Genomic DNA, 14,980 nt, shown 5'->3' with positions numbered 1-14,980 from the left:
AATAGCTCAAGATTATGAGACGGTGGCAGTGAAGGAAAATCGAATCACTTGTTTTGTTTATCTCTTCATGCCTTTTTTATTTCCATGGTTGCAATTATACTGGGATTTATGAATTACATCATCATGAGTAGCTAAATTTTTGTATTTCTAGGTGTTGATTGAGCCATGATCTAAAACTTGTTTAGTGTTGATTATTGGAATTTTGTTGAATGTAATTATTTTCTAACTTGTCTGTGATAATTCTTTCGATTAACTGGCCATTGATTGAAGATTCTTGGGCTAAATTTTCTACTTGAAAGAGAGGCCTTTTAATGGACATGATAGGTTAGATTGCTATTGGAATATGTATGAAAATGATGGGACAATAACAAGGACGGTAATTGAAGGGTCTTAATATTGTCTTAGTGTGAAAATTTTGAAGAGATTTAAATTGGCATGCTAGGACTAGATGGTCTGAGAGGATATTCCGAAATTAGACTTGTAGGCTCAGGCAATTGTCAATAAACAAATCATTAATTTATCATTATTTGAGAATTCATGTTGAGACAATACCCTGAAAATTTGTATCCCATTGAAGTGATAGATTTGTTTTATTGTTTATATTAATTTTAAGATTGAATCAATCTATCATTTGCCTAGATAAAATTAGTAGGTTAGTAACGATGGCCAAGCAAGAGTGTTACTATTAATCCCTAAGAACAATACCCAATTATATTGGAAATTTATTACTTCAATACATGCGCTTACATGATGTTAGGTGTTTGCTTTACTGTTGGCAATCTGAATACGAACGTGTTGGTTGAGTTGATCCAATCTTGTTGCTAATACTACCCATTAGTAGTAGTTGTATTATTGGGAATTATAAATTTTATTTGATCATAAGAATCTGCGACAAATCCTTGTTATTAGAAAAAAAAGAAGAAGCAACACAAAACTCATTTTGCCGAGTCGGTCACACTTTTTTGTCGAGTTGGATCATATGTTTCTCTCAAGTTAGGTCATGGATTTTGTCCATTCTCAGTGTTTTTGTGTTTTGAACTTTCTACACAGGCCTTTTGGACTTTTTGCATGGGTTGGAGCCAAACTTTGCCATATTTGTAAATTATTTTAGGCTTTGCTATATTTGTAATTATTTTGGCCCATTTCTATATTTGTAACCAGCCATAAAAAGTATTAAAATGAGTAAAAAAAAAATTTGAATTGCAAATTTAGTTCATGAACTTTTAATTTTGTGATTTATAGATCATTAAACTTTAAAAGTATCTAGTAGGCCTTGAAACTTTCAATTTCATGTTTAATACATTGAGGACATATAGATATAAAATGGAACTTATGTCTAATAAAATTTAAACTTTCAAGTTTCTATTTCATAGATTCGTGAATTTTAAAAAGAGATCGAATATCTAATGACCTACTACTCTATTAAACACAAAATTGAAAATTAAAAAACAAATTAAAGTTTTAAGTTTACATTTTTTTATAATTCATGGACCAAATAAATATCAATTTTAAAGTTTTAAGACTAAACTTGCCATTTAATTTTTAAAAATATTTTTTTGTTCAATATTTTTTAATATACTACACATTTCAATGTGTTGTCATTGTCAATTAATATTAGGAAAAAACAATTTAAAGGAATAGCGTGTAAAAGGATTAGAACTTCAAAAAGGGGGTTTGAACTTGGAACAATTGAGGGAGATTGAAGCATCCTACTGCTATACCAAGTGCACATTTTGATGACTAAAATTATTTTGATAAAAACACATTGAAGTAGTGGGAGGCTCGAACCCTTGGTCCTATGGTAAATTTGCCCTTATTTTGTATAAATTATGGTACAATTAGTTTAGGTTAAATTATAAATTTAGTCCCATAATTTGTAGAGAGTTCGAATTTAGTTCCTATGGTTTATAATTAGTATTTAAGCTATGTTTACTCCAATGAAATTGTAATAAATAGATGGTAATGTGAAAGTGGACCTCCTTGGATTATCTTTGGTGTTGCTTGTGTTTTGCACTTGCTCTAACACATAGGACCTATTTCCAAATCTATAATAGAAAAATGCAAACTGTTTGATGAGCAAAGTGCGCTCAATTCAATTGCATCTGGAAATTACGTCATATAATTATAATTACAGTTACCATCACGATTACTATTATTGTACTATTTCAAAGAAAAAACTATGAATTTTAACACATTTACTATCACCGTTACCATTACTGTTTGATACTTAAAGATAATAGTAATGGTAACGGTAATAGTAAATCTAAAAAAATTCATAAGTAAAAACTAAACTATAAAAAACAATCTAATTACATTCAAACTCATTACAATTGATCCATCAGTGGAATTTCATTATGATTATAGCAATTTTCATCATGGTTTCATAAATATGGCCTTAGTCCCTGTGGTTTGATAAAAGCCTTATAAATAATCCTCATGGTAAAGACTGTGCATAAAGTTTATTTATTTATTTATTTTCATTTATTTTTTTTTTTATCAAACCATAAAGACTATTTATGAATTTTATCAAACCATAAAGACTAAAATTTAACTTCTAAACCACAAAGATTAAAGGTCTGTATGGATTGACTAGAAAAAAGGTACTTTTGAAGGAGTCATTTTCATTTCAACACTTTTGATAAAACCTATTTAAAATAAAAACACTTATGTGTTTGACAACTCTTTCACTAAAATGTATTTACCTACAAATTTGTTTAGTTTGTTATATACTAAAAGTGTTTTTTTAATGTCAAGTTAATAAAGGAAGACTATAAAATACTATGAAGTAATAAATCTCAATAATGGTCGTCGAGATTATACTCTGGAGATAGCCTGATAACTTGTTGAAGAGATCGAATCCCAAGCGGAAGCGTGTCATGCCTTGCAATTTTGTTTTTGATTTTACATAAACAAAATATGGTATAAAAATAATAACATAATGGACAAATAATGATGATTAGCATGCATTTAAGAGAAGAAAAGAGGGAAGAACTAAAACTTACCTTTATAGATTCCCAAATTCTTCACGATTCCCTATGCGTCTTCTCTAGAGCGTCTCTTCGATGATCAAGGGACACCACCATAAGTGAAACCTTGTTATTCTCTAGGATCCCAAGAATCGGAAGAGGAAGAAGTAGTAAAGAAAAGAAGAGAGATTCTGAAAGAAGTAGTAAGAGTTTAGGATTCAGAATTCTCAATTCAACCGTGTCACAAACATTAGCCATGAAGACCTATTTATAGAGAGGAGGGGTGACCCCTTTATCCTAGTATTTCCTATTGCTACTCTAGTTCTAATTTAATTAAATAACTTTTATTTAATTAATTGGTCCAATAATTAAATAACCATATATATTACATTCAATTTAATATATAATTAATTAATTAATAAATAAATAAACATCACATATTTATTTATCTCTACTTCTCGAAAATTTATTAATTAATTATTTAACCATTAATTAATCAATTAAACAACTATATTAAATCATATTTAATATAGAATTAATCAGCATATAATTATCACATATTTATATATATACATCTCTTTAATATTTGAATCTTATTCAAATATTTTTCTCTCTTAATTATAGATCACATCTATAACTAACAATATTATATTATTCTCATTAATATGCAATTGATTTGAAAAATTCAAACCATTCCTCTTATATATCCTTTAGTGAGCTAACAAGGGGACCTTATGAACCTACAAATTAGAAGCTCTAATGATATAAGATTAATTAATTAACACTTTAATTAAATTAATCAATTTTCATTAACTACCGTCACTCCACTAAAGACTGGTAGGTGCATTCTTTGTACTGTAGATTTATTTTTGCCCACGGATATAACCAATCAACAGTGAGTCGACTGTTAGCTTTCAAAAAGAGTTAATTTTATGTCCTTAAACCTACCGTTATTGAATAATTTTTATGCATAATTTGTCTTATTTGTAGGTAAATCGATCCCAAAGAGCAAGTATGTTGTTGGGATGCAAACTGAGCCAAAAAGAAGCAAAATCAAGAGTTGGATGCACTATATTGAGTGAATACGTCAAAATTACCAAACTGTCCTTGAGTGTAGCATTGTAACCCTCCCTTGACCTTTGCGTGACACTGAGAAGCAGTAAGCATCAATTTTAGGACAAGCAGTCAGTGTCGCAATGCCAGGCCAACGCTTCAACTCGACACTATTAGATAGAAGCTAGCGAACAGGGCACCATTGCAACGCTTAGTAGGGCGTTACAACACTATGAACTCCAATGGACGAGTGGCTTTCGTGCGCGTGCAACGCATCGTCACAGCAGTATTGCGCCTTTCCTTCGACGCTTGAGGTATGATTCGGCAGCAGCGTTGCAACGCTCTTAGTAGCATTGCGATGCTACGATCATTCTACAAAATAGAAGGTTTTGGTTCTAACTGAAGGTGTGAAGAAAATTACAAAAGGGAGAACGATTTTAGGTTGTGATTGGAATGATTTTTGGACAATTTTCCACCAGATTCATCATTCTTTCCTCTTCCTTCATTGATCTTTTCTATATGCCTTTCAACTTCCCAATTTATGTTGTTGATTTGAGGAAGATGCAAGGCTAGGTAATTTCTTTCTTGAGTTTAATTGAATGTTCAATTTCTTGAAGATTTGCAATAAATTGTGCTGAATTTTGTGAACTCTTGGGTAGGGATTACTTTTAATGGAATTTGATTAAATTGGTCTCACAAATCGATTATATTAAATTCTTGTTCGCAAAATCTTTATTGTGTTATGCATAATTGTTGATTACGTTGCACGAATTAAGATTGCATGTGTATGCTAATACTATTTCTGATCTCACGCATGTTTGCCCTAGTTTAATCTTGACCAATTAATCATGCTATAATATTAGGCTTTCAAACTTGTAGTATGTCACATTGCATGAACCCTTTCGTAAGGAAATTTAGTTTTTGCTTTGATTTCACTGAGAAATAAGAGTTTTAAATTAATTTAGGGCTAATTTGATTTAGTATCGAATTTGGCTAATTGGGCTATTAGTATCTCTAATAGGTTGTGGAGTTCACAGGTTCGGTGTAATTAATTAGCAACTAATGATTGAAATTGGACATATAAACTATTCCCAATACCTCTTTTATTGATTTACTCCAACCCAATTGTATGCTCATTCTCGTTCAAACTTATTTCCTTTATATGTTTACCTTTTATTCCATTTCTTTCACAAAAACAAACCAAAACCCCCTTGTCACATGTAATTCTTTAATCAACCTAGCTAGTCAATAGCTTATCTGTGGATTCGACCCTGTTCTTACTCTTTTTATTGTGTTTTTTGGTATAAGTCTTAGGATTGGTGGTATAAGTCTTTTCTTTGAGTCAGTGATCATATGCGGCAACATTTCTATTAAATCTGTCGATGAAAAAATTGGTGCCATTTCCAGAGAAACTTGGTTACTAGCCTAGGAAAGTTATAGAATTCTGATTTTTTTTTTTTAAAAAAAAGTGTACTATTATTTTCCTTTGGTTTATGACCCAATCCTCTGGGAGTGCAGAGCTTACCTTTTTTTTGCAGATATTGCTCAAGAGGAGAGGTGAATCTAAAAGGAATGGGGAAGAGAGACACTGGAAGAAGTAGATCATCAAGTTGCCAACGATCCAATAGAAGTCATGGCAGAAGAGGTTTAAGAGAAAACTCTACGAGAGCTAGCTGAACCAGACGTGGATCAACAACCCCTGTACATAGTCTTTCCTCCAACCACCATGCCATTCGAGCTCAAGCCTAGGTTGATTAATCTGCTGCCAATCTTCAAGGGAATTTCAAGAGAGAACCCTCACAAACATATCAAAGACTTCCACATGGTGTGCGTAAGTATGCGATCCCATGGGTTACAGAAGAACAAATAAACCTTAGAGCCTTTCCTTTCTCGTTACAGGAAGGCGCTAAGGATTAGTTGTACTACTTAATAAAATATACGATATTTTATTTTTAGCTCTCATGTCCCTAAGAGTTCACAATCGAGATTCATGTTTCACTTCTGTCACCCTGGGAGTGGCCTCCATTCAGAAAATGTTTACATAAATCGAGATTATGGTGAATAGGGGAAGTTGTTCATAGTAAAATCAAAAGTAATGTTTTGATTTCAATTCTCACATCCTAAGAGTTTCACACCGTGAGATTCATGCGACACTTCGTGTCACCCTAGAAGTGACCTCCATTCGGAAAGTGTTTGCATGAGTCAAGATCAAGGTGAATCAGGGGAAGTTGTTCAATGTAAAATCAAATATACGATATATTGATTTCAACTTTCACGTCCCTAGAAAGTTCACACCGTGATATTCATACGATGCTTTGTGTCACCCTAGGAGTGACCTCCATTCAGAAAGTATTCATATGGGTCAATATTAAGGTGAATGGGGGAAGTAGTTCATAGTAAATGGGTGAAGGATGTCAACATGTCTTGCGGTCTTTTCCATTTGTTTAAACCATGAGATTCTTATGTTGCACCTACTTGTCGTCTTTAAGTAGGCCTTGCTAGTCGTTTAAAGATGGCTATCCCCTCAAAAAGTTGTAACATAGGATTCGGAACAACTCAAACTCCAGAAATGGATACGATTTCTTAGGTTGTTTTCCAACCTTGACTTTCCAATTCGGTAGCATCGTTGGGGCCGACCTCTGAGGTCTGAAAATGGAGGGTTACACTTATAGAATTACTAAAATATTAGTAAGTTCTAAAAAAAAACAGTAGCTAAATGTCTATCGGAATATGAGTTATTCTGGAGATAGTATTTAGTCAAGAATGTCTTGCTTTAGTGAAGGATATTTGGCTGCCCCTCGATAGCATTTATTTTGACTCACCATAGTATTGTTGCAAATAAATAATGATTATGGGTACATTATTACTTTTTGCTAAAGCCTAATTTGGAATTACTTGCAATTTACTAATAAGATCATGTTTAAAATTTTGGCATGTCAAATTCTTCTAAAATACTTGTTTCTGCTTTAATTGACGGTAATAACAATTCAACATGAAAATTACTAGCAAATGATGATTCAAAACAAGTTTTAACAGAGGATTGCCCTCTATCTCTCAACTCACCTAAAGTTTTGAACAAAATAGATGAGAATGAAAAATTCGAACGATAAAGTAAATGTGATTTACTAGTCACTGAAACATGTTTAGTGGAAAGCGATAAAAAGGCCTGGATAATAGAATCAGGTGTCGCTAATCATATCTGTACTTTCTCTCTGGAAACTAGTTCTTGGAGATAACTTACAGAAGGCGAAGCGATCTTTAAGGTAGGGACCAAGGAGATTGTTTCAGCTAAAGCAGTGAGAGATATGAAGTTATTTATAGGAGATAGGTACATTTTACTTGAAATTTTTTATTATATTTCTTCTATGAAAAGAAATTTAATATCCGTCTCATGTTTGTTGGAAAAAAATTACAAAGTTTCTTTTGAAAATAATGAAGTGTTCATTACTTTGAAAGATATTAATATTTGTTGTGCAAAATTAGAAAATAAATTGTATATGTTAAAACTGATTGAGGTAAAAGCCGTTTTGAATATAGAGATGTTTCAAACAAATGAGACCCAAAATGAAAAAAGGAAAGTTTCTCCAAATGTCTATCTTTGGCACTTGAGACTTGGTCACATAAATCTCAACAGGATTGAGAGATTGGTTAAGAACGGTCATCTAAATCAGTTAGAAGATAGTTCATTACTACTGTGTGAATCTTGTCTTGAGGGTAAAATGACTAAGAGATCCTTATCTGGACAAGGTCCTAGAGCCACAAAACCCTTAGAATTGGTACATTCAGACCTTTGTGGTCCGATGAATGTTAAAGCTAGAGGAGGGTATGAATATTTCATCAGTTTCTTTGATGATTATTCTAGATATGGGCATATTTACCTAAGTCCAAAATACTTAAAAAGTTCAAAGAATATAAGGTTAAGGTTGAGAACCAATTAGGTAAAATGCTTAAAACACTTCAATCAGATCGAGGTGGTGAGTATATGGACTTTAAATTCCAGGACTATTTGATAGAACATGGAATTCAGTCTCAACTCACAGCACCTAGCACACCTAAAAAAAATGGTGTGGTAGAAAGGAGAAATAGAATCTTGTTAGATATGGTTCGTTCTAAGATGAGTTATGCCCAGTTGCCAAATTCTTTTTGGAGACATGCAGTTGATATTGCAGTGTATATATTGAACATGGCTCCCTCGAAAAGTGTTTTTGAAACACCTTATGAGCTATAGTGAGGACGTAAAGGTAGTTTTCGTCACTTCAGAATCTGGGGATGCCCAACACACGTGTTGGTGAAAAATCCTAAAAAGTTGGAACATCGTTCAAAGGTATGCCTATTTATAGGTTACCCTAAAGAGACAAAATGTGGTTTCTTTTATGATCCTTAGGAAGATAAGGTATTTGTATCGACAAATCAACTTTCCTAGAGGAAGACCACATCAAGAATCACCAACCTCGCAGTAGGCTAGTAATAGGTGAAATGACCAGAGAAACGAAAAATGCATCAACAAAAGTTGTAGATTGCATAGGTCCATCAACAAGAGGTGTTGATGAAACTGGTACTCCACGTCCTTCTCAAGAGTATAGATTGCCTCGATGCAATGGGAGGATTGTGCAACAGCCTTACCGATACATGGGTTTAACTGAAAATTAAGTCATCATACCTGAGGATAACTTATAGGATCCATTAACTTTCAAATGAGCAATGGAAGATGTGGATAAAGAACAGTGGGTTAAAGCCATGGATCTTGAAATGGAGTCAAAGTACTTCAAGTCAGTCTGAGATCTTGTATATCAACCAGAAAGGGTAGAACCCATAAGTTGTAAGTGGATCTACAAGAGAAAACGAGACCAAGCTAGAAAGGTATAGACCTACAAAGTTAGTCTTGTGGCAAAAAGGTTTGCCCAAAGAGAGGGTGTGGACTATGAAGAAACCTTCTTTCCGGTTGCCATGATAAAGTCTATTAGAACACTCTTGTCCATAACTGCATTTTATGATTATAAAATCTGGCAAAAGGATGTGAAGACAGCCTTCCAAAACTGTCGCTTTTCTGGTTCTATATGTTAATGATATTCTACTCATAGGAAATGAAGTAGAATTTATGGCTAACGTCAAAAGTTGGCTTGCTACGCAATTTCAAATGAAAGATTTTGGTGAAGCGTAGTATGTTATTAGGATCCAAATAGTTCCGAATCGAAAGAACAGAACTTTAGCATTATCTCAGGCATCTTATATAGACAAGATGTTGTCTAGAAATAAAATGCAAAATTCTAAGAAAGGAATATTGCCTTTCAGATATGGTATTCATCTGTTTAAGGAACAAAGTCCTAAGACACCTCAAGATGTTAAGGTTATGAAACGAATTCCATATGCATCAGCAGTAAGGAGCTTAATGTATGCCATGTTGTGTACTCGTCCCGACATATGCTATGCAGTCGGAATAGTCAGCAAATTTCAGTCCGATCCAAGATATGATCATTGGAATGCCATTAAGAACATCCTAAAATATCTTCGAAGAACGAGGAATTATATGCTCATGTATGGTGCTAAGGATCTAATCCTTATTGAATACATTGATTCTGACTTCCAAACCGATATTAATTCAAGGAAATCAACTTTGGGGTCAGTATTCACTCTGAATGGAGGAGCAGTAGTGTGAAGGAATATCAAGCAAAATTGTATTGCTAACTCCATAATGGAAGCTGAGTAAGTAGCTGCAAGTGAAGCAGCAAAAGAAGCAGTAAGGCTCAGAAAGTTCCTAACTGACTTGGAAGTGGTTCCAAATATTCACTTGCCGGTCACTTTATACTGTGATAACAATGGTGCAGTTGCAAACTCAAACGAACCTAGAAGCCATAAACATGGAAAGCACATAAAACGAAAGTATCATCTCATCAAGGAGATTGTACACAGAGGAGACGTGATTGTCATGCAGATAGCCTAACAAGACAACTTAGCTGATCCATTTACAATAGCCCTCTCAACTAAAGTGTTCGAGGGTCATCTAGTGGGAGTAGGACGAAGAGATACTTTCTACTAGGGTAAGTAGGAGAAATAATGAGTATCTAATGCCCTAGTTTATTGTATTTATTCTTTTTGTTTTTTCTCATTGAACTCAACATTGTATTTATCCATTGGAGTTTTAGTTCAAGTGGGAGATTGTTGGGTTGTATGTCCTAAAACTCGCAATTTGTAAAGTTAAACATATTCTATTATCAATAAAATGTTATTAAATATTTCTTCAATAAAGTTGTTATTGAATTTGTAAATTGCACTTGTAAAGACTAAATCCAATAAACTAAGATCCATGGCTATTATATGAATACTTGAACTTTATATGGAGACATAAAAGTGGATCACGTTAGATTAAATAGTAAAAATGATCTATAGTACACGAATAAGGTTGGGTGCCTTATTTTGTAACACTATCGGATGTGGGCCACTACATAGTTATCACAATTCGTTGTAAGGTGCTACAAATGAAGTGATCCTGATTCGTTCATGTATTGACATGAGGAGTGGGGATATCCTATGCAATGATTTTCGGGTCAAGAATCGATATCGTTAATTCGACTTCAAACCGAAACAAAAGAAAATTTGTAAAATACCCGAACTACTCCTATTACTACTAAAACGTAGCAACTACGATAAGTGTGTAGTCGAACCACAGAGAAGTGAAGAATTAATTTCTTTCTGGGTTAGATTTGACCATGGAAAAATAGTAAAAACGGGGGCTTGGATTCTGGGTTTTAAAACAAGCAAGATAAAGTAATGTGCAATGGATATATGAAACGCTAATGGACTTGTGTGGTTCTCAGATCGAGTAGCCATTCAATGTAAATTAAATCATTGTTTTCAGCAAAAAATATTATATATTTGAATTATGCATGCATAACTACTCAATTGATGCGAATTAACTAATCTCTAAAAGCCCGAAAATCAATTAATCTGAATTGATCGAGCGTCCTAATTCGTAATTAAGCCTGGAAAGTCGTGCCCTAAATAACCTACATGCTCCTAAATGCAATTGGGTCCTTAGCGGCCATAAAGAACTGGAAACACATGCATTAAGATTCAGGATTCAATTATGTTGATTAAATGTCAGGAAAGTCGTGTTCAAATAATCAATTTGTTCCTTAAATCTAAATTAAACGTGCGATGCAAAGATTCAAGACCAACCTATAAACCTAAGCATGCCCATCAAATCAGTGCTACAAGGATAAATTCAAAGCATGGACAATTACTAGGATATGTTCGAGCTTGAATTTAACTAGCTAAGACATGCGATCATGATAAGGGCATCAATCCAACACATAAAAGCAAGTCTAAATTAAACAAGATTTAAAGAAAACATAATTCTTGATTAAAGCATAAAAATTGTATTGGAAACTCATTAAAATACAAAGAACTTTGATCCAAGAACTAAACGAAAGATTACCTCATCGATTCATAGGCAAACTGACGGGATACGTTCCAGTACATGTTCATAATCCGAAAATAAAATAAATCTAACCTAATGATACTGAAAACATAAAGGAAAAGGAGAAGTCAAGACTTCTCCTCGGCCTCCATGGAAGAATAACAATGTTTTTCAGCGTTTTTAGCCTCCAATTTCCTTAAACGAAGAGGTGAACTTATAGAAAGAAATACAGGGTAGCGTCCCAATGCTTGGAATAGCATTGCAATGTTGTTGCGGCTGAAGGAATGCGTCAGGCAAGAAGTCCAACACTGGCCTCGACGCTGCCTCGCGCGCGCGCCTTAAACTCGTCCGTCAAATGTCGTAGCATCACAACGCTATTAGAGAGCATTGCAACGCTACTACTTCTGCCATATACTTACTACTCGGTGCTTGACAGCTCGATACTCGATCCTTGGTCACTCAGTAGCATTTTCTTGATTACTCGACAACCTTCTACTTGATGGTACTCGATGGTGTGTCATACTTGGTGAAACTCGATGGCGATTTGGTCTTCTCAACTCCTTTGAAGCCCAGATGTTCAAATTAACTCCAAATTGCTTCAAATTAACCTCGTTCTTCACCAAATGATTAATTTTACCTCTTGATTTTTCGATAACTACAAAATAGGGAAATAAACACATAAAATACACTAACAAGCCCAAACTAAGCTAGGAATATTAGCTATTTTTGAGAGCTAACAAACACCCCCAACTTAATTCTTCATCGTTCCGAGAAAGGTAGAAACACACAATCAAGTAAAAAATAACTAAAAACTTTCTAGCTTAATTCGCTAAGTTGTTACTCCAGTCTCAATAATCCGTTAGAATGAAATTTGTAATCAAGAACGAAAATCAATTATGATCAATCAATGAAGCACACGTTTAAAAATGATTCCTGATCTATCCATGCATGAGTGAGCCTAGAGTTTTGCTAGCTAAGCTTGCACAACTCGAAAAAGTTTTATAAGGTCCTCATCCCATTTTCCCTCAACTCTGGTTTGGTTATTGACCTTGGACATACCACACTTGCAAAAAAGAGGGTAACACTAAGACAATGGTGCCTAAACTCACACATAAAAAACATAAAAGGCATTTCTTTTACCTATTGGGCTAGCTTTCACACCCTACCACCGAGAACCTATCACTCTTTTCTCACGGGCCCTAAGAAGACACAACGGAGGTAGCTCTTTTCACCTCTATCCATGCACACACACACTATTTTTTTGTAGGCACGCTAGCATATGCCTCATTTTTTTTATTCTTCTTTTATATATATATATTTTCAGAACTGTAACTAATTTGCTTTTCTTTCTCTTTTTTTTTTTTATTCACAGTAAGCCCTATTTTATCCACTTTGTCTAGTTTTACACTAAAACAAGCATAGTTACTCCTAAGTCAAAGGTGGATCTTTCGGGGTGACAATAGAAGTACAAACCAGATAACCCAATTCTAAGCATGCAAGACTTTAATCTCACAAAACAATGACATAAAGATGCGAGTGACAAAAAAAAAAATTAAAATTGGGCTACAAATCATGATCATTCTTTCCTAACATTCCTTCATGCAAATTTTATTACAGGCAGAGTGTGTCACAAACTATCATGGGAACAATAGAGCAAACTGGCAAGCAAGGCAATCAAAGCTCATAACATTGTTCGAGCACAGCGCTCAAGGACCCCAAGCTAATAAAAACTACCTAACGGGTACCCCATGTTGAGTCTTTGGCCCTTAATCTCAAATTAATTAATTTTAATTCATTAATTAATCAATGTTTTGATGATAACAACTCAATTTTTTACTGAAAATCTGAGTGTCCATAGCGTAGAGCTCGGAACAACGATTCCAACACCTCTTGAATCACTCAAATCGGAGCTAAAACGAAAACGATATGACCGAAACAAGTCTATAGAGAAAATACCGTGGTGGATGACGTGTCATAACCAGACAATTTGCATGTAGACATGTGGCAGCATATTGGTTGAATGGTGGATCATTAACAGATTAACATATGATGGACTTTTGATTTTTGGATTGATTTAAAAAAAATTGAAATTTAAAAGAAATTTAAAAAGAAAATAAATTTAATATTATTTTATATTTGTATCTAACGGCTAGTTTTTTTACACATGGTATGTTTTTTATTTTTGGTTGACTTTAAAAAGAATGAGTTTAAAAAGAAAAAGAATAAAAAAGAAAATGAATTAAATATTATTTTATGTTTGTATCTAACGGCTAGTTTTTGACACATGATATGTTTTTTATTTTTTGGATTTTTAAAAAGAAAATGAATTTCAAAAGAAAAGGAATTTAGTATTATATTTTGTTTGTATCTAACGACTAGTTTAGTTTAAAATCTCCACCTTGATTTTTCTTTTCCAAAATCCAATGGTCCAAATTAATTGTGGTTTCTAAAAATTCTTCCATCTCTATAGAAACCATCTTCCTCTCCAATTTTTAAACAAACAAATTTTACATTTCATAATCCTCCAAAACTCAAAAGTTCCATTGTTGCTCTCTCTAAGTTCCCAATTTTTCTTTTCATCTTATTCTTGAGAGAGTCTTATTGTATTGTGAGGATAAACTTGTTGAGTGCTTAAACTTGTAAATCCACTATAGTGAGAGTCGTATTGTGTTATTCAAAAATTTCAACATTTGTAACGGTTTGATCCTAAACCGTGGAAAGGATCGGATTTGCTCTTGAACCCGTAAAAGGAGCGTGGTGTAATGGTTGGGCTCTAATCCGTGGAAAGAGTCGGAAAGATTTTATTCAAACTCCCAAGAGGCGCTTGGGGAGTGGAATTGGTCTAGTTTGACCGAACCACTATAAAAAATTACAGTGTCTTATTCTCTAACCCTTTCCCTTTTATTTTTGCAATTAATTTAAGCAATTTATTGTACGTTTTAGTTTGTTCTTATTTATTTGCTAAAATTTGATATAATTAAATTATCATATTTTTGTCATATTATTTGTTGCATAAATTGAATTTTTCTTATTATTTATAAAAAGTGTATTAATTAGTTTAATTGGGTTAATTTAAAAAAAAAAAAGTTATAATTAAACGCCTATTACAACCCGCCCCCCCCCCCCCTTCTAGGGTTGTCATATCGATCCAACACCCCACCCCTAACTTAAAAATATACATTGTCTCCAATGTATCTCAAGTAAAGCTAAAAAAGATAAAACAACAAGGGATCATAAAACCTCCCCTGATATAATGTCGCGCATGGGATGGTGGTGGTCGGGCATCTCCTCCCCGCTTAACATAGATTTGGCTCTGGAGAGGTCTATAAAAAAGAAAAACTACAAAAGAAAACCTACCAAACAAAACAAAGAAGTTGGCAAAAGTAAAAAGAAAAAGGACAAAAAGGAAAAAGAAAAGAAAAGATACAACCTATGACCCAAAAAAATATACATATAGAGAGTAGGAAGAAAGAAAGAAGACAAGCCTCAGCCAAAATCTGGAGAATCTGGATCCCTCTGATGACCACTTTGGAAACCGATGCTG

The sequence above is a fragment of the Benincasa hispida genome, chromosome 5 (genome assembly GCF_009727055.1).
Source record: "Benincasa hispida cultivar B227 chromosome 5, ASM972705v1, whole genome shotgun sequence".
In the NCBI taxonomy this organism is placed as follows: Eukaryota; Viridiplantae; Streptophyta; class Magnoliopsida; order Cucurbitales; family Cucurbitaceae; genus Benincasa; species Benincasa hispida.
The sequence above is the reverse complement of the archived record's forward strand: the minus strand, read 5'-3'. Positions refer to the sequence as shown.